The sequence below is a fragment of the Bos javanicus genome, chromosome 6 (assembly GCF_032452875.1).
Source record: "Bos javanicus breed banteng chromosome 6, ARS-OSU_banteng_1.0, whole genome shotgun sequence".
In the NCBI taxonomy this organism is placed as follows: domain Eukaryota; kingdom Metazoa; phylum Chordata; class Mammalia; order Artiodactyla; family Bovidae; genus Bos; species Bos javanicus.
In genome coordinates this window covers 36,764,007-36,783,746 of record NC_083873.1, presented here as the reverse complement: position 1 = coordinate 36,783,746, position 19,740 = coordinate 36,764,007, and the positions used below count along the sequence as shown (strand labels likewise).

At 39.4% G+C, this 19,740-nt stretch overlaps 1 protein-coding gene and 1 non-coding gene across 5 annotated transcripts in view; one reads left to right on the top strand and one right to left on the bottom strand.

Moving 5' to 3' along the window:
* The window catches only part of ABCG2 (ATP binding cassette subfamily G member 2 (JR blood group)), a 128,443-nt gene that overhangs the window by 96,485 nt on the left and 12,218 nt on the right, over positions 1-19,740 (bottom strand). The window contains exon 1 of one of the 4 annotated variants that reach the window (XM_061419722.1): positions 15,579-15,686. The exons of the other annotated variants lie outside the window; for them this stretch is intronic. The gene's annotated coding sequence lies outside the window, so the exon portion shown is untranslated. Of the gene's footprint in view, positions 1-15,578; positions 15,687-19,740 lie in introns of those variants that run through there. 4 annotated transcript variants of the gene reach the window in all.
* Positions 15,056-15,162, top strand: LOC133250157 (U6 spliceosomal RNA). The gene has a single exon (XR_009737261.1). It is a non-coding gene; the product is annotated as a U6 spliceosomal RNA (small nuclear RNA).

Below are 19,740 nucleotides of genomic sequence, written 5' to 3'. Positions count from 1 at the left end.
AAGTTACCGACTCTATGACCCCATGGACTGCAGCACCCCAGGTGCCTCTGTCCTCCACTATCTCCCACAGTTTGCTCAAACTCATGTCCGTTGGGTCGGTGATGCTATATAACCATCTCATCCTCTGTTGCCCCTTCTCCTCCTGCCTTCAATCTTTTTAGCATCAGGATCTTTTCCAATGAGTCAGCTCCTCGCATCAGATGGCCAAAGTATTGGAGTTTCAGCTTCAGCATCAGTCCTTCCAATGAATATTCAGGGTTTATTTCCTTTAGGATTGACTAGTTTTGATCTTCTTGCAGTTCAAGGGACTCTCAAGTGTCTTCTCTAGCGCCACAGTTTGAAAACATATATGTGTATTTATCTATTCATTTAAGACACTTAAGAAATTGTATAAAAACACACTTCCTGTGCCTTCTCATGTACTATCTACCACACTGGAAGCCTATGTGTTAACTTGTGTCATTTTTATATGTATCTCAGAATAAATTTTCCCTTTTCATCTCTGTTTAATCAGAGAAAATCATAAAATTGTAAGATGAACAAAACTTCAAAACCTGAAGCCATTTCTGACTACTAGTCTCTGAATCAGATTTTTCTCAATACTACACAACCAAATTTAGAAATAAATTTATTTCAGAGACTTTCTACAACTATAAAAAATTACACAACATCTCTGTGCTCATCAAAAATACTGCTTATACTAACTTCCTAATAAGTAAATATATAAATTTTAACATTTAAAAATACATTTTTAAAATATTGAAGTTGTGCATCCATTTTTAATTTTAAAAAATGTTTCTATTGCTAAAACAAACAAAAAGGAGCTAAACTCTCCTGGGCCACAGGTGGCACAAAAAGATCAAGCTTAACTACAGTTTTACTAGTATGGTGATTAGAAATAAGTTTAAAAGAATACTTTATTATTGTCCTCTGAGGCTCCCATGAAGGTAGATGAGATTTTACTTAGACAACAAAGTTTTGGGATTTTTTTTTTTTTCTGACATCAAAGTTTTAACTTCAAAAAACATTAAAAAATAAAAAACTCAGGTTTCCATTTCTTCCTTTACCCAACATTTCTTAGAAACCTGGAATGCTCTTTCCTGCTTCCTCTTTCCTCTGGGCTGAAATTCAAACAGGACTGGCATTCCTAATAGCTATCACTATCATGGACAGTGAGATGACTCAGAATAGAAACCACAGATAGCAAAGTAAAAAGATAGAAGGAATGTGAGTTCCTGAAACCAGGAAATTGGTATACTGTCTCTGGAATGCTTACCTCTGGATTTTTTGAACATGAGAGACAAACATCTACATAATCAGAGAAAATCATAAAATTGTAAGATGAATGAGACAATATAACGACTGTTTTATACCACAGTCATACAACTAAACTCAAAAGAGCACACTGAGATCAGAATGGTGCTACAGAGGGAGCAATAGGCCCAAAGCCCTCAGACTGGAAGTGCTAGGCATCTCCATGGACCAGCAAGGTAAACAGGCTAGGGCATCTGTAATGGGAAAGAGAATGTTAGGAGACAGGGTGACGGCTGATGGGGAGGCAGATGGTGTAGGGCCTAGTGGCTCACTGGGTCTTTGAGCTTTTATTTAAATGTAGAAAACCAGTGGAGTGTTTCAAGAAGAAAAGTGACTTGTTTGATTTATATTTTTAAAGAATTTCTTTGTAGAAAATAGACAGATGTCAATGCATTAAATCCTCATGGTAGGTACATAACTATTTATTACAGTATGCTCATATTTTTATGTGTGCTGTGCTCAGTCACTTCAGTTGTGTCCGACTCTTTGTGAACCTGTGGATTGCAGCCCACCAGGCTCCTATGTCCATGGGATTCTCCAGGACAGAATACCGGAGTGGGTTGCCATGCCTTCCTCCGGGGGATCTTCCCGACCCAGGGATAGAACCGGCACATCCTTATCTCCTTCACTGCAGGCGGATTCTTTACCACTGAACCACCAGGGAAGCCCATTTATTACAATATGCTCTATATTTTTATTTGTTTAAAATATTCTACTACTGATTTTAAAAATAAAAGTCAACTACTTTCCTGGCAAAAAAGGAGGGGTTTATCTGGGTGTAGCAGAGAATTACAATTTGGGACAAACAACTCATGGCAGAAACCATAGGCAAGCCCAATGAACAAAGGAAAGAAACATTACTTTAAAAAAGAAACATGGAGAAAAGAGGGGATGTTGCAAGAGGTTGTTTTGAATCAAAGTCCCTTGGAGAAAAGTGAGAGTTCAGAGTGATGATGGTTTCTCACTGACTGAGTTGCTAGGAAGTGGATTTCCTCTAGGAGGCATGATACACATCTTTTCCTGGAGATGCTATGTATACTTTTTCCTTTTGGAGACTATAAATGATGAGTCTTTGTTAATGCTTCCATTGGCATTTCTTCCTGTAATGGATGTGGAGTTGTCCTGCATGAAAGCTTCCCCTTCTGGCCTCCCAGCTTCATTTTTAGTGTCAGTCAGTTCAGCCACTCAGTTATGTCCGACTCTTTGTGACCCCATGGACTGCAACACGCCAGGCCTCCCTGTCTACCACCAACTCCTGGAATTTACTCAAATTCATGTCCATTGAGTCAGTGATGCCATCCAACCATCTTATCCTCTGTCATCCCCTTCTCCTCCAACCTTCAATCTTTCCCAGCATCAGGGTCTTTACCGATGAGTCAGTTCTTCGCATCAGGTGGCCAACGTATTGGAGTTTCAGCTTCAGTGTCAGTCCTTCCAATGAATATTCAGCTGATTTCCTTTAGGATGGACAGGTTGGATCTCCTTGCAGTCCAAAGGACTCTCACGAGTCTCCTCCAACACCACAGTTCAAAACCATCAATTCTCAGGCACTCAGCTTTCTTTATATTCCAACTCTCACAACCATACATGACTACTGGAAAAACCTCATTTTAGCGAGGTTTTACTTACTAATTTTCATACCAGGTTATACAATTTCATGGAAAGCTTCGCACAGTCACCTTTATTAACTTGCCAAAGCTAAAGAGGAACCACTGATAACTAGTATTAGAGTAACCTGTCAGAAAAACTAATGTGTTAACACAAGGGTTTGTTCTATTAATAAATAGAAACTAAAACTGGTCTAAGATAGTGTATGGAGGCCTCAGAGAATACTACGTTCAAATTCTGTCTCTGGATTTTATTAATTGTGTGGATGAGCTTGAATAAATCATTTAACCTTCCTAATCTACCAAAGTGTAATCATCTTTATCTCTGAAGATTTTGTGAGGATGAAGTTTTTAGCCAATTTTCTGGCATAGAAGAATCATGTTCTATGATAAATGATAAATCACATCTTCTATGATTTATCACCTTCTATGATTGCCAGGAGAAATACCAATAACCTCAGATATGCAGATGACACCACCCTTATGGCAGAAAGTGAAGAGGAACTAAAAAGCTTCTTGATGAAAGGGAAAGAGGAGAGTGAAAAAGTTGGCTTAAAGCTCAACATTCAGAAAACGAAGATCATGGCATCCAATCCCATCACTTCATGGCAAATAGATGGGGAAACAGTGGCTGACTTTATTTTTCTGGGCTCCAAAATCACTGCAAATGGTGATTGCAGCCATGAAATTAAAAGATGCTTACTCCTTAGAAGGAAAGTTATGACCAACCTAGACTGCATATTAAAAAGCAGAGACATTACTTTGCCAACAAAGGTCCATCTAGTCAAGGCTATGGTTTTTCCAGTGGTCATGTATGGATGTGAGAGTTGGACTGTGAAGAAAGCTGAGCGTCGAAGAATTGATGCTTTTGAAATGTGGTGCTGAAGAAGGCTCTTGAGAGTCCCTTGGACTGCAAGGAGATCCAACCAGTCCATCCTAAAGGAGACCAGTCCTGGGTGTTCATTGGAAGGACTGATGCTAAGGCTGAAACTCCAGTACTTTGGCCACCTCATGCAAAGAGTTGACTCATTGGAAAAGACCCTGGGAGGGATTGGGGGCAGGAGGAGAAGGGGATGACAGAGGATGAGATGGCTGGATGGCATCACCGACTCGATGCACATGAGTTTGGATGAACTCCGGGAGTTGGTGATGGACAGGGAGGCCTGGTATGCTGCGATTCATGGGGTTGCAAAGAGTCAGACATGACTGAGCAACTGAACTGAACTGATGATAAATGATAAGCCATGTCTTTATCGTTACTAGTCACAATTATTAGAGTTTGAGAATATTTAACTACATTTTCAACGTTAGAGCAGGGCAACATGAAACACCCAGTTCCTAAAGATGTTTCCCTCTGTCATAGGTTGAGACAGCTGACACAAGCATTTTCCATTACTTGGATGAAACATCTCTCAAGCGTATACACTTATCTTTACTCTCATACCCAGAAGTGACTGTATAGGTGACCTGAGTACTTCTGTCATAGGAAGGAGTGTCCCTTAAGAGAATCAATTAATTATCATTCTGATTCAAGCTGATCACCTCAGCTTCTTGAGTTTAACTGTCATGAATCAGCAACTATGAGTTCCAACCTAGCATAAGTACACAGTGAAAAGATCCAATTTCTGAGCCTGCAAAGTGAAGCCAGCATCTTAACTAAGTTGTTCTTACCTCAGTACAGTTTAGTACTGGGATCTAGGGTAGGCTACCACAGAATATGCCTCAATGGCATGATGATTACACTGAATTAAAGTTCCATGAAAAACAGCTGGTGGGAAAAAATATTTTAAAAAACCTCAGACCCTCCTCTTTCTCCCTTCAGTGGGAAATGAATCTCCTCCATGAACGTTCCCTCCCTATACCAGGAGAATAGAAAGCAGTCTTGTCAAGAGAGTTGGGGAATTTGAGGCTAAGAAAGCTGTGTAAACTTTGTTATTTCTTCATTAATCTGATACCCCATGCATAAACCCAATTGTTTTGTTAAATCTTTGCAAATAGTTATTTCTTGGTCTTTATATATCAACAGCCTGCTTCAGTTGCTTCAGGCGGTCCCATTTCTAGAGACCTTCATGCATACAAATTAAATTGTTTTATTCTCTTGTTAATCTGTCTTGTGTCAATTCAGTTATTAGACCAGTAAAAAGAACTCAAGAAATTTCCCCTTCCCCAATACTACCAAGTACTAATTATTGCTGCTTGAGCATCAATTAATCATTTGGTAACCAATTCAGACATAGAAACACATCAAAAAAAAATGTGTTTGCCATCACTGTTGAGGACAGAAACTGGCATTTAAAACCATTCATCACAAACCACAAGAAGCTCAGAGAACACCAGGGAGAATAAATGTCAAGTAAACTACACCTGGACATGTCATATTCAAACTGCAGAAAATCAAAGACAAAGAAAAAAATCTTGAAAGAGGCCATAGGAAAAGAGCACCTTACTAAAGAACTCTTAAAACTCAATACTAAGACAACAAACTTGTAATGCAGGAGATGCAGGTTTGATCCCTAAGTCAGGAAGATTCCCTAAAGAAGGTCATAGCAACCCACTCCAGTATTCTTGCCTGGGAAATCCCATGGACAGAGGAGCCTGGCGGGCTATAGTCCATGGAGTTGCAAAAGAGTCAGAGATAACTTAGCAACAACAACAACAAAACAACAACAACAAAACAACAACAACAAAAAAGAGAACAAACCACATTAAAAAATGGACCAAACACCTGAACAAACATCTCACCAAAGAGGATATATACACAGGCAGCAAATAAGCATATGAAGAGATGTTCTACATCATGTCATTATGGAAGTGCAAATTAAAACAAGAATGAGATATCGTTACACACCTATTAAAAAGGCCAAACTCCAGCACATTCTCTAGCAGTCCAGTGGTTGGGACTCAGCTCTTTCACTGCCAGGGACTGGTTTCAATCCCTGGTCAGGGAACTAAGATCCTGCTCACATCAGGTGGCCAAAAAAAAAAAAAAGTCAAACTCTAAAACAATATCAAATGCTGTACAGGAACTTTCATTCATTGCTGGTGGAAATTCACATTGATACAGCCACTTTGGAAGACTGTCACAGTTTCTTATAAAATTAAACATACCCTTACCACCAGATCTAGCAATCACATTCCTCAGTATTTACCCAAATGAGCTGAAAAGTTAAGTCCTCACCAAAACTCGAACACAGATGATTAGAGCAGCTGTAGTTATTAATTGTCAAAACCTGGAAGCAACCAAGATATTCTTCAATTGGTTAATGGATAAATAAACTGTGGTACAACCGGACAATGAAATATTATTCAGTGTCAAAAAGAAAGGAGCTATCAAACCATGAAAAGACAAGGAGGAAACTTCAATGCATATTACTAAGTCAAAGAAGCCACTATGTAAAGGCTACATACTGTATGATTCCAACTACATGACACTCAGGGAAAGGTAAAAGTATGCAGACAGTAAAAAGTCAGTGGTTGCCAGGTGCAGTGAGACAGGGAAGAATGTGGAGCACAGAGGATTTTTAGGGCAGGGCAACCTTTCTGTGTGACCCTACAGTGATGGCTGCATTTGTCAGAGTCCATGGATACATAAAATGTACACCACCAAGAGTAAACCCTAATGTAAATGATGGACTTGGGGAGACGATGAATCCGTGTAGGTTCACTGATTGGAACAAATGAACCACTCTGGTGGGGGCTACTGATAATGGAGGAGAGTATGTTTGGGGTAGTGAGCAGAGGATATATGGAAAATCTGTCTATCTTCCATTCAGTTTTGCTGTGAACCTACAACTGTTTTCTTTTTTTTAATATATTAAAAAATTAGGGGAAAAATTACTTTGAAAGTTGTGACTACATAGGTAAAACCATAACACATATCCAGTATTGATAGCTCATGGTGAACGATGACAGATTCACGATCTCCAAAGATGATTTAGCTTTGGGACCAGGGACCAGGCTTGATCACTCAAGAGCATTGTGTAGCAGAGTTTTATTAAAGTGAAAAAGGGACAGAGAAAGCTTCTGACACAGACATCAAAAGGGTGATGGAGAGTGCCCCACTTGCTAGTCTTAGAAAAGGGAGTTATACACTTTTTCAATAAATCAAAAGAATGTTTCAAGGTTGTAAAGATCTTACTAGACCCACTCCCACAATTTACATTTTAAGATGACAGGATTAGAACTAACAATAGAAAGATCTTACCAGACCCACTCCCATAATACACATTTTAAGATAAAGATTAGTCAGAAGGTTCTTGTTAAGGAGAAATATGTCTTTTGAGCATGATACATTGTTATATTGACTAAGACATATAGAAAAAAACATTTGCCCTTTTCTCCTTGAGAGTCCCAGACCCTTTTCTCCTCCTCCCGGACTTCTTATCAACCTGCCTAGGAACTGACTCTCAGTATTCTAATAAATATTCTAAAAAACTGTTGTCTTAAAAGATAGCAACAATATGAAAGAGTGAAGAATTCCTTTAAGTTCAAAAAGCTTTAAATTTAGACCAAAATAACAATTACATTAAGGTCTCTCTCTCCCACAATTTTTTTTTTTTAAAAAGCCTTTTTTTTAAAAAGCCTTTTCCAGTCAATGCTTAACCTAGGGTAAATTGTAGACTTCAGTCAGCAATCAGAAGAATTAGCTAATATATAACCTAAATGCAGGGACATGATAATAACTCATTTTAAAGTTACCTAATCAACTACGATTCATGGTCAGGGCAAGGAGTCAACCTCTGCAGAAATCTCCAGTTCCAGGTCAGGCTACCATACTAGCTTAGTGTTAAGAGTGATATAGTTTCCTTAGTGTTAAAGCATCTTTCATTCTAGGAAGGATTGGGAGTAATCACAGAAATGTTTAAGATAATCAGATCTATGTTAATACTTTGATATTAAAGAATTTTTGTGTCTTGTTTATACATAAAAAAAGAAATTTTATATATTTACATTATTTAATAGAATTTGACCCATTAGAGTATAAGATCAATCTTGTCTGTCCAATTTCAAGTATGTAATTAAATAAGTGATTTAGGCTTTTGATTTAAAGTTGAAATCCTACTAAGTTTGTAGAAAATAATAGGATATTTAAAAGAACTACAGTTTATTGTATTTATAATTTCAATTATTTGCTTCATATGCATTATTTGAGCAATTGGGAAAACTTAGTTTGTTAAATTAGAAAATAGAAGTAACACAGCAGGTCTGAGTCTGCTATCCTTAGAAAGGCCTGCTCTCAAGATTGGCCCTTGGTTGGGATTTGGAAGTTAAGTCACCGAGTATTCTCATGCAACAGTTAACTGATAAGGATGGTTCACTTTGCCTAAACTGGTTGTGCAAGCAATATGGTTTATGCAGAATGCCTGCTCACCTTCTGGGAGTATGGAATTCTGGTTCATGCTAGGCAGAGCATGAATGCCTACATACTCAGCTCCCAAGAAAAACCTTGGGCTCTAGTTTTTCCCTAGTGGTTTCCCCAGGCCAAAATACTGCACACCAGAACAAGGACCTACTGCACAGCATGGGGAACTCTACTCAATACTCTGAAATAACCTACCTGGGAAAAAAATCTTAAAATGAATGGATTATATGTACATGAGTAACTGAATCATTTTGCCACACACATAAAACTAATGAAACATTGTAAATAAACTATACTCCAAAATAAAATTAACATTTAAAAAATACTGCACACATGTTGCAGAGTTTCTATTGCTGGGGGAACAGCATGTATTCTGAGCAGAAAAGCATAAGAGAGCTTATAGACGGCGTCCTCCAGACTCGGCCTTTGTCTTTCCCTTACTATCTGTGTATCTTTACTATGTTCCTGTAATAAATCTTAGCTATGAGTAGACCTATACATTGAGTTCTATAAATCCTTCCAGTGAATCTGAAGGTGACGGTAGTCTAGGGGTCTCCCAACACACTAGAGAAATTGAATATTTTTCCTCTACATACAAAGTATTTGGAAGTGTTAAATTAACTGTTTATAAATTAGATCAAACACCATTGAAAGATCTATTAGAAGTAAATAATAAAATCTGCTAGACTTATAAATAGAGCAATAGCATTGGTAAATTGAATTTATAGACTTAAGGAAAACTAGAGGTTTGAATTTACAACTTTGATCGCCAAATATTAATTTCTAAAACTCGAGTAAACTTTTGAAGAGGTCTTTCAGCCCCCCTCCCCAAAAGTCCCTTGAGGGGATCAAAATAGTTCATATTTAGTATATCTCATCAGCCCATAGCAGGCTGCTTGTCCTGGTCTCAGTGGAAGAAGGGCATTTGTTCAAATCAACCACAGTTTCATGTCACTTAGATTCCGGTTAAAAAGGAGCCTAGGATCCAGCCTTGTTTATACCACTTACTAGTTAACCACATTACACCACCTCACTTACAGAATCTGCTTCTAATGGTGATATTAAAATACAACTTTTATAAAAGCACCAGTAGGTAGGGAGTCCAACTGGCCTCATGTAATAGCTGGTAACTCCATGGTGTTAAAGACCCAGGATAAGTTAATAAAAATTATCCTTTTAATATACTTTAAAACCTTTGACAGATTTCCCCATTGGGTGATGAAGAGTGTGGCAGGACTCTCCACTAGAGCATCATGCCTGACACTGCTCGAGTCCATGGGGTTGCAAAGAGTCAGACATGACTGAGTGACTAAGCACAGCACGGCAGTAAACACAGTAAATACTAATAAATGAATGAAGGAGCTAATGATTTAGTTGAGGGGACAAGATAAAAGCATCCCAAAGTGAAGTGATAATATGAGACCGTGCTTCTGAAGACATACAAGAGAAAGTAAGTGAAAAGTGGCCAAATTAATGGAAGTGAGATTAAGCATTAAGATCTCAAAGTAAGAGATGGCTGCAGGCTACAGGGGTCAGAAAAGCTTCACGGAGGCAGCTCGTCTTAAAAAATCTTGGCCTTGAAAAATACATTAGATTTGAAGATGTAAGAATGGGGAAAGGTCTGAGAAGTAAGAGTGTGCCAAAAGATGAAAGTGAGATGATAAGAAAATAACAGAGATGATAGTGAGATGCAAGTTAACTCTCTCGCGTTGCAGCCCAGATCTTTAAAAAAGAAGAGAGGGAAGGACTTCTCTGGTGGTCCAGTGGCTAAGACTCCATGCTCCCAAGGCAGGTGGCTCGAGTTCCATCCCTGGTCAAGGAACTGAAAGCCACATGCCACAATTAAGACCTCTCGCAGCCAAATAAATAAATGTTTTTTAAAAAGAAGAGTGGGGAACAGCCTCTAAGCCCCAGGTTGTGATGCCATGTTTCTCAGGCTCAAAAATTTGGACTTGATTCTTTCCACAGGGAGAACAATGAATAGTTTTTCAACAGTAATGATAGGTGAAATAGTTTGGTGGCTCTGGAATAAAGATTATACTAGGGATAAGGTGTAGGAGGGTTTAGGTTGGATTAAAGGAGTGAGCATTGTTGGCAGAGAATACAGTAGCTAGAAAACAGCCCAAAATAAAGTAATAAAGGGCTAAACTAAGTCATATTTCTTAAGCATTGTAAAGGAAGAAGTGATGGGATAGATTATCACATCCAAAGGAAAGATAAGAGTATGTTTGTGAAAGTGAAGGAGGGGAGTAAATTTTCAGAATCAAGTATGTATCTGTGCATTGTTTATATTTTCATATTTTCTTTTTATACCAAATGAGTTGGAATTAGCATGTATATCAGAAGGTAGTGTGAAAAGAAAAGTTTAGACCCCTACTTTTCTAAGAGAGAAAAGAACATTTGCAACTCAAAATGTAATTGGAATACATGCCCAAAAGGTTTAATGTTTATGTATTTTAATATTAGAATCTTGGTTTTGCCAAACAAAGCTCAGAGAGAGTCAAGCAACTCATATCTAGAGGGATGATGCACACAGCGATAAACTGGTATATTGCAATCTGCTGAGGTCTCGGGAAGATTTTTCAAGACTTTGTAGAAAAGAGCCCAAGACACAAACAACTTTGGTGATTGTGTTTCAGGAAAGGGGACAGGCTGTCTGGTTCTCTGCCAGTGCAAGTTGAAGGAAATAGATTTGGGGGCCATTTCCTAATGTGTCCCAACTGGTAGACGTGCTTCAGGAAAGGGTAAAGAGCCCCTGGCCAAAGAGGAAGCACCTTTAAGAAAACAAAGCCAAAACAAAGAACTGGCAGCACTCTTAAGAAGCTGAGTAGCACTGTTTAGGCCAGCCTGGCCTTCCTGTTCCATGGAATCACAAACATATTCTGTATTTAACTGACAAATTTTATAGCAGCTTAAGATCTGGATTTCAAGCTTATTTCCATATAGCACCAACTACTCTTAAAATTATGAAATCAAATATTCCTATCAGCATCCTAATCCTCTAAAACCATGCAATTATTCATTCTATTATGGAGAGAATAAAAAGTTTTTCACCAAAAGCAAACAAAGTCCTCTATTCCTTCAAAACACTGTCAATCACCCCCTTAATTTGTAGGCAGCAGAACAAATACAATAAAATGTCACTTTCTTGTTCTGCCAAAGAGGCCAACAGATCCAGAACCTAAAAGGTACTGAAGATGTAACAAAACTACTGCAGACTCATGATACATGTGGCAACTGTGGCTGAACAACTTCATGCTCACACTGCTGATTCCTGACCATCTATAGCAAAATCATCCTTTGTACCCAAATGGTACACTGAGAAATATAATCAATACCTGTTATTCTTGCAGCAGAGGACTGGCTTGCTTGAATTCTTTCTAGGGAGAGTATGTTGGGCCTTTCAGAAACAAACAATCCTTTCCTACTTGAAGAGAAGAAAATGATAGAAAAATAGAAGCTCTGCAAAGTGATTAAGGAAATATGTAATTATCTTTATTCAGTTATATTCTCTTTTCAGGAACAGAAATTCTTTTGGTCCAGCTGCTGCTTTAGGGCTTTCTGCCCCAAAACAAAGTATTTCTTGGTAATCTATAAAGATTCCCAAGTGGTACCATGATAAAGAATCTGCCTGCCAGTACAGGAGGTGCAAGAGATGTGGGTTCGAACCCTGGGTCAGGAAGATACCCTGGAGAAGGAAATGGCAACCTACCTCAATATTCTTCCCTGGAAAATCTGATGGACAGAGGAGCCTGGAGGGCTAAAGTCCAAGGGTTCCAAGAGTTGGACACGACTTTGAGAGTAAAACAACAACAATTTCACTTTTGGGGATCTAACGTAAATGGTACTACGTCTTTAATGTTCACCGCTAGTATATAGGAAAGTGGTTGACTTTTGTATATTAACATTGTTCTGCAGCCTTGCTATATCATTTACTAGTTCTAGTTTTTATTGTGTTGTTGTTGTTGTTGCTATTGTTTATTTGTTTGGATTTTCTACATAGACAATTATGTGATTTGCAACCCAAAACTGTTTTATCCCTTCCTAAATGCCATGACTTCTTGTCTTATTGCATCGCTAGGACTTCCAGTGTGATCTTGAAAGTGTGAGAGAGATCATCCTTGCCTTGCTCCTGATCTTAGTGAGAAAGCTCTTTTCTTACCAGAAGTATGAAGTTGACTGTAGGCTTTTTGTAGATTTCTTTACCAAGTTGAGGGAGTCCTCCTCTATTCCTGGTTTGACAAGAGTCCTTAATCATGAATCCATACTGCATTTTAGCAATTTTTTTATCATCTTTTGATATGATCACGTATTTTTTTTCCTGTGGCCTGTCAATGTGACAGATTACAAAAATTTAGTTCAAATGTTGAACCAGCCCTGCATACCTGAAATGGAGGCCATATTGTGTGCAATTTTGAATGAATAATCCCAAGAGAATGCACTTGTCATGGTAAACACCCTCTTCCAAAACACAAGAGATGACTCTACACATGGAAATCACCAGACGGTCAATACCAAAATCAGACTGATTATATTCTTTGCAGCTGAAGATGGAGAACCTCTATACAATGAGCAAAAACAAAACCAGGAGCTGACTGTGGCTCAGATCATGAGTTACTTATTGCAAAATTCAGACTTAAATTGAAGAAAGTAGGGAAAACCACTGAGCCATTCAGGTATGACCTAAATCAAATCCCTTATGTACATACACTGGAGATGATGAATAGATTCAAGGGATTAGATCTGGTAGACAGAGGGACACGGAGAACTGAAGAACTATGGACAGAACTATGGACATTGTACAGGAGGCAGTGATCAAGACCATCCCCAAGAAAAACAAATGCAAAAAGGCAAAATGGTAGTCTGACAAGGCCTTACAAATAGCTGTGAAAAGAAGAGAAGTGAAAGGAAAAGGAGAAAATGAAAGATATATTCATCTGATTGCAGAGTTCCAAAGAGTAGCAAGGAGAGATAAGAAAGCCTTCCTAAGCAATCAATGCAAAGAAATCGAGGAAAACAATAGAATGGGAAAGACTAGAGATCTCTTCAGGAAAATCAAAGATACCAAGGGAACATTTCATGCAAAGATGGGCTCAATAAAGGACAGAAATGGTATGGACCTAACAGAAGCAGAAGATATTAAGAAGAGGTGGTAAGAATACACAGAAGAACTATACATAAAAGATCTTCACAACCCAGATAATCACGATGGTGTGATCACTCACCTAGAGCCAGACATCTTGGAATGTGAAGTCAAGTGGGCCTTAGAAAGCATCACTATGAACAAAGCTAGTGGAGGTGATGAAATTCCAGTTGAGCTATTTCAAATCCTGAAAGATGATGCTGTGAAAGTGTTGCACTCAATATGCCAGCAAATTTGGAAAACTCAGCAGTGGCCACAGGACTGGAAAAGGTCAGTTTTCATTCCAATCCCCAAAAAAGGCAATGCCAAATAATGCTCAAACTACCACACAATTGCACTCATCTTACACGCTAGCAAAGCAATGCTCAAAATTCTCCAAGCCAGGCTTCAACAGTACATAAACCGAGAACTTCCAGATGTTCGAGCTGGATTTAGAAAAGGCAGAGGAACCAGAGATCAAATTGCCAACATCTGTCTAGTTGGATCATAGAAAAAGCAAGACAGTTCCAGAAAAACATCTATTTCTTCTTTATTGGCTATTCTAAAGCCTTTGACTGTATGGATCACAACAAATTGTGGAACATTCTTAAAGAGATGGGAATACTAGACCACCTCACCTGCCTCCTGAGAAATCTGTATGCAGGTCAGGAAGCAACAGAACTGGACATGGAACAACAGACTGGTTCCAAATTGGGAAAGGTGTACGTCAAGGCTGTATATTGTCACCCTGGCTTACTTAACTTATATGTAGAGTACTTCAAGTAAAATACTAGGCTGGATGAAGCACAAGCTGGAATCAATATTGCTGGGAGAAATATCAATAACCTCAGATATGCAGATGACACCACCTTTATAGCAGAAAGCAAAGAAGAACTAAAAAGCCTCTTGATGAAAGTAAAAGAGGAGAGTGGAAATGGTTGGCTTATAGCTCAACATTCAAAAAACTAAGATCATGATCCAGTCCCATCACTTCATGGTAGATAGATGAAACAATATACTTTATTTTGAGGGGCTTGAAAATCACTGCAGCTGGTGACAGCAGCCATGAAATTAAAAGAAACTTACTCCTTGGAAGGAAAGTTATGACCAACCTAGACAGCATATTAAAAAGCAGAGACATTACTTTGCCAACAAAGGTCTGTCTAGTCAAAGCTTTGGTTTTTCCAGTAGTCATGTATAGATGTGAGAGTTGGACTATAAAGAAAGCTGAGCGCTGAAGAATTGATGCTTTTGAACTGTGGTGTTGGAGGAGACTCCTGAGAGTCCCTTGGACTGCAAGGAGATCAAACCAGTCCATCCTAAAGGAGATCAGTCCTGAATATTCATTGGAAGGACTGATGTTAAAGCTGAAACTGCAATACTTTGGCCACCTGATGCAAAGAACTGACTCATTGGAAAAGACCCTAATGCTGGAAAAGACTGAAGGTGGGAGGAGAAGGGGACAACAGAGGATAAGATGGTTGGATGGCATCACTGACTCAATGGACATGAGTTTGAGCAAACTCCAGGAGTTGGTGATGGACAGGGAGGCCTGGCGTGCTGCAGTCCATGGGGTCGCAAAGAGTCGGACACGACTGAGCAACTGAACTGAACTGAACTGAACAGAACAGAGTAAGAATCAGTCCTACAGTGCTCGCTTCAGCAGCACATATACTAAAATTGGAACGATACAGAGAAGATTAGCATGGCCCCTGCACAAGGATGACACGCAAATTCGTGAAGCGTTCCATATTTTTTGGACTCTGTTGCAGAGGGAGAGGGTGGGAAGATTTGGGAGAATGGCATTGAAACATGCATAATATCATGTATGAAACGAGTTGCCAGTCCAGGTTCGATGCACGATACTGGATGCTTGGGGCTAGTGCACTGGGACGACCCAGAGGGATGGTATGGAGAGGGAGGAGGGAGGAGGGTTCAGGATGGGGAACACATGTATACCTGTGGCGGATTCATTTTGATATTTGGCAAAACTAATACAATTTGTAAAGTTAAAAAAAAAAAAAAAAAAAGAATCAGTCCTACAAAACTGCCCCAGTTCACCAGCTGCAAGTCCCAGGTTTCCAGCTACAAATCAGGTGTTCCCACCATTCCCTCCTCAAGTGTGATAATTTGTTAGAACAACTCACAGAAATTGGGAAAACGGTTTACTTACTGGTGTATTATAAAGGATACAACTCAGGAACAGCCAAATAGAAGAGATCCATAGGGCCAAGACAGAAGAAGCAGCGTAGAGTTTCATGCAGTCTCTGGCTGCACCCCCACGTCTCAGCCCCTTGATGTGTACGCCAATCCAGAAACTCTCCGAACTCTCCCTTAAATTAGGGGGTTTTAGGGAAGTTCCGTTACGTAGGCATGATCGATTAAATCAATTGTTAACAGTTACTGATTAACCCAACTTTCAGCCTTCTATCCTCCTGGAGGTTGAGACTGAAAGTTCAACTCTGTAATCCCATGGTTGGTTTCTCAGGCAACTACCCTCATCCTCAAATTCTCTGGTGGCTAGCTAGTATAAGCTGATAGTATGTTTTCAAGAGCGACATAAAAAAATCAGTAAGAAATACATATTTGGTCTTTGCCCTTGGTTCCCGACACAGCTTCTAAAACTCTTTACTTTTTTAAGTTTTTGGCTATACTGCGTGGTGCATGGGATCTTAATTCCCTGACAAGTGTCCTCTGCATTCGAAGTATCGAGTCTTAACCACTGGACCACCACCAGGGAAGTCCCCTAGAACTCTTGTATATTCAGTGATAAGACTCATAGGAGCTTCTTTTGTTATTCACCACAATCTCCTTCCAACCATACTTTGAATTTATGCTAATAACAGGACTCTTTTAATTTTCTGCATAAGTGAGATGATGGATACTGACTAAATTTATTGTGATAATCACTTCATGATGTACAACCAAATCATTATGCTGTATACTTCAAACTTACACAGTGCTAAGTTATATCAATTGTATCTCAATAAAACTAGAAGGAAAAAAAAAAGCCATTTTCAAAACCTATTTTTTCACATCCTCAGCATGTAAGTCATGTTCAAAAGAATAAAACAAGTATATAAATAATTAATATACAGTATAGAAGATAAGAGATATGCAGAAAAGAACTGTGAGAATTTAGAGAACACTTTGGACCACTTTCAAATAATTGAGATAATTTTGGATAAAACAATTCTCTTACTTGAGGGTATAATCAAACTAAGATCACACTAAGGAGAAAAATAGGATAGGCAATAAAGATAATTAGGGAAGTAGGGTACAGGGGAAAGCCTTTCTTGATCTTTGCTTCAAGATAAAAGCAAGTTTGGTCACTTTTCTTTCTAATCTATTAGTGTGTCATAAGCATTTGTAGTGATTTTGAGAATAAGAGACCTTAGTGTAGAGCTACCCCATAATTAAATTGGTCATGCTCATATTGTGCAGGGCTTTTGTCCCAGTTTGCATAGGAAAAGTCCCTGTTTACACATATGGCTCCAAGTAATTATTAATTGCACCCCTTCTTCAATGAATATTCATTGGAAGGACTGATGCTGAAACTAAAGCTCCATTAAAGGCCACCTAATGTGAAGAGCCAACTTCATTAAAAAAAAAAAAAGACCCTGATGCTGGGAAAGACTGAAGGCAAAAGCAGAAGGCGATGAGAGGTTGAGATAGTTAGCATCACCAACTCAATGGATATGAATTCAAGCAAACTCTGGAACATAGTGAAGGTTGGAGGAGCCTGCCCTACTGCAGTCCATGGGGTTGCAGAGTCGGATTTAGCAACAGAACAACAAAAAGCTTTAGATAGGGTATTCCCAGGTGGCTCAGTGGTAAAGAATCCGCTTGCCAATGCAGGAGACACAGGAGATGCAGGTTCTATCCCTGGATCAGGAAGATCCCCTGAGTAGGAAATGGCAGCCCACTCCAGTATTCTTGCCTGAAGAATCCCCATGGACAGGAGCCTGGCAGGTTACAGTCCATGGGGTTGCAAAGTGTCTGACACGACTGAACAACAGAGCACGCACGCAGCTTTAGATGAAGGAAAAAAGTGATCTTTTGCTAGACTCTGGTGCCCTCTTGTGATTAAAGCATAAAAAGTCACTACAGAAGCAAAAGTGCTTTCCTTGAGGTTACAATGGAAAATTTCATATTCTGATCTTGTTTATTTTGAGAGAAGAAACCACTGCAAAATGTGAACATCCCAGAGTGGATCATCTACTCACTTCTCCCAAATCTCAGCTTTTGAGTTTCAGGTCACCAGACTTCATCACTGGCTACTTTCCATGGCTGCTGCTATCTTTGGACTCTGTGACCTCTTTTCCCATTTATCAGTAACTGAGACACTATTGCTGTCTCTAACAAACACTACTTCTATTTTACCTCTCAGTGAATTCAGTATACACATAGGTGATTTTCCCAGCATGCTGATCTCCGCCTACCTTGAACTTCTCTAGAGACACTAGAGACATTTGTTTACTCTTCTCCAAGAACGTTAATGCTATTTATGTAGTTGGTCTACCTACTATGTTTCAGGCACAGGCTTCCCAGTTGGCTCAGTGGTAAGAACTCGCCTGCCAATGCAGGAGACATGGGTTCAATCCCTGGTCAGAAAGATCCCCTAGAGAAGGAATTGGTAGTCAACTCCAGTATTCTTGCCTGCAAAATCCCATGGACAGAGGAGCCTGGCAGGCTATAGTCCACGGAGTCACAAAAGAGTCGGATACGACTTAGCGACTAAACACCAACAAGGCATGTTTTAGGCACAACATTAGATATTGAGGATAGGACAGTGAATGAAACAGAACCCTGGTCTTGGAAGAAGACAGATAATAAACAGTAACTCAATCTAGATAGTCTAGTATGTTAGAGGTGAGAAGTCCTGGAGAGAGGCACATGGGGAAGGAAGCAGTAGTCTAGAAGGCAAAGGAAGGTTTTGCAATTTTAAATAGACCAGAGGAAAACATTTAGGCAAAGGGAATGGAGGCAGGAGTATGTCTAGCATGTGAGAGAAGCACCTAGGCAGCCAGTGTGGATGGAGGAATTATTTCTCTCAGTGGTCCCCACAGCCACACGTTCTGGCTCTGTATTACTGGCTGCTGGTTTAAGGCATGTACCCAATGCTGTGGGTTTCCCTGGTGGCTCAGCCAGGAAAGAATCTGCCTGCAATGTGGAAGAACTGGGTTTGATCCCTAGGTTGGGAAGATCCCTGGAGAAGGGAATGGCTACCCACTCCAGTATTCTTGCCTGGAAAATCCCATGGACAGAGGAGCCTGGTGGGCTACAGTCCATGGGGTCACCAAGAGTCAGACACAACTTAGCAACTGAACAACAAGAACAGCAGCCACTTAGGGAAGTGAAAACTTTATTATTAGCTCACACTTTCTTCTATGCTGCCGTGGCTACTTTGTATATTGACCCATTGATGGGATACCTGGAGAAGGAGGCTTCCTGACATTTACTAATACATCCTCTTGATCATCTGATTTTTTTTTTACACCCCCAACCATTGGAGCTTCCCAGGTGGCGCTAGTGGGAAAGAACCTTCCTGCCAATGCAAGAGATGTAAGAGGTGAGGGTTTGATCCCTGGGTCAGGAAGATCTGCTGGAGAAGGAAATGGTAACCCACTCCAGTATTCTTGTCTGGGAAATCCCACAGACAGAGGATCTGGTGAGCTACAGTTCATGGGGTCAAAAAGAGTCGGACACTCTTAGGCATATATTCAGACAAAACTATAATCTAAAAAGAAACATGCACCCCTAGCAGCACTATTCACAATAGCCAAGACATGGAAACAACCTAAATGTCCAGATGAAGACATAAAGAAGATGTGGTACACATATACCATGGACTACTACTCAACCATAAAAAAGAATGAAATAATGTCATCTGCAGCTACATAGATGAACCTAGAGATTATTATACTAAGTGAAATAAGTCAGAAAGAGAAAGACAAACACCATATGATATCACATACGTGGAATCTAAACCAGAAATGTGTTATTTCAAGATACTGACTGAAGCTATGCCTGTAGTCTCAAAGCATGCTCTCTGGTTGGTAGCGTTAAAATCACCTGGCAGCTTTTAGGTATGTGAATTCTTAGGCCTAGTCCTAGATCTACTGAATCAGATCTCTCAAGTTAGGACCCAGAAATCTGAGTTTTAGCAAACTCCCCAGGTAATTTTCAGTCAAAATAAAGTTTAGAGGCCCTCCTCTAAAATGTTTACCCCTGGGAACTAAAGGTTTTAATGGATATAAAGGTTGTGACAAACACACTAAAAATTTTGACAAAACAAGTAGAAAAAGGACTCTTTTTAAGGCACAAAGGTTTCC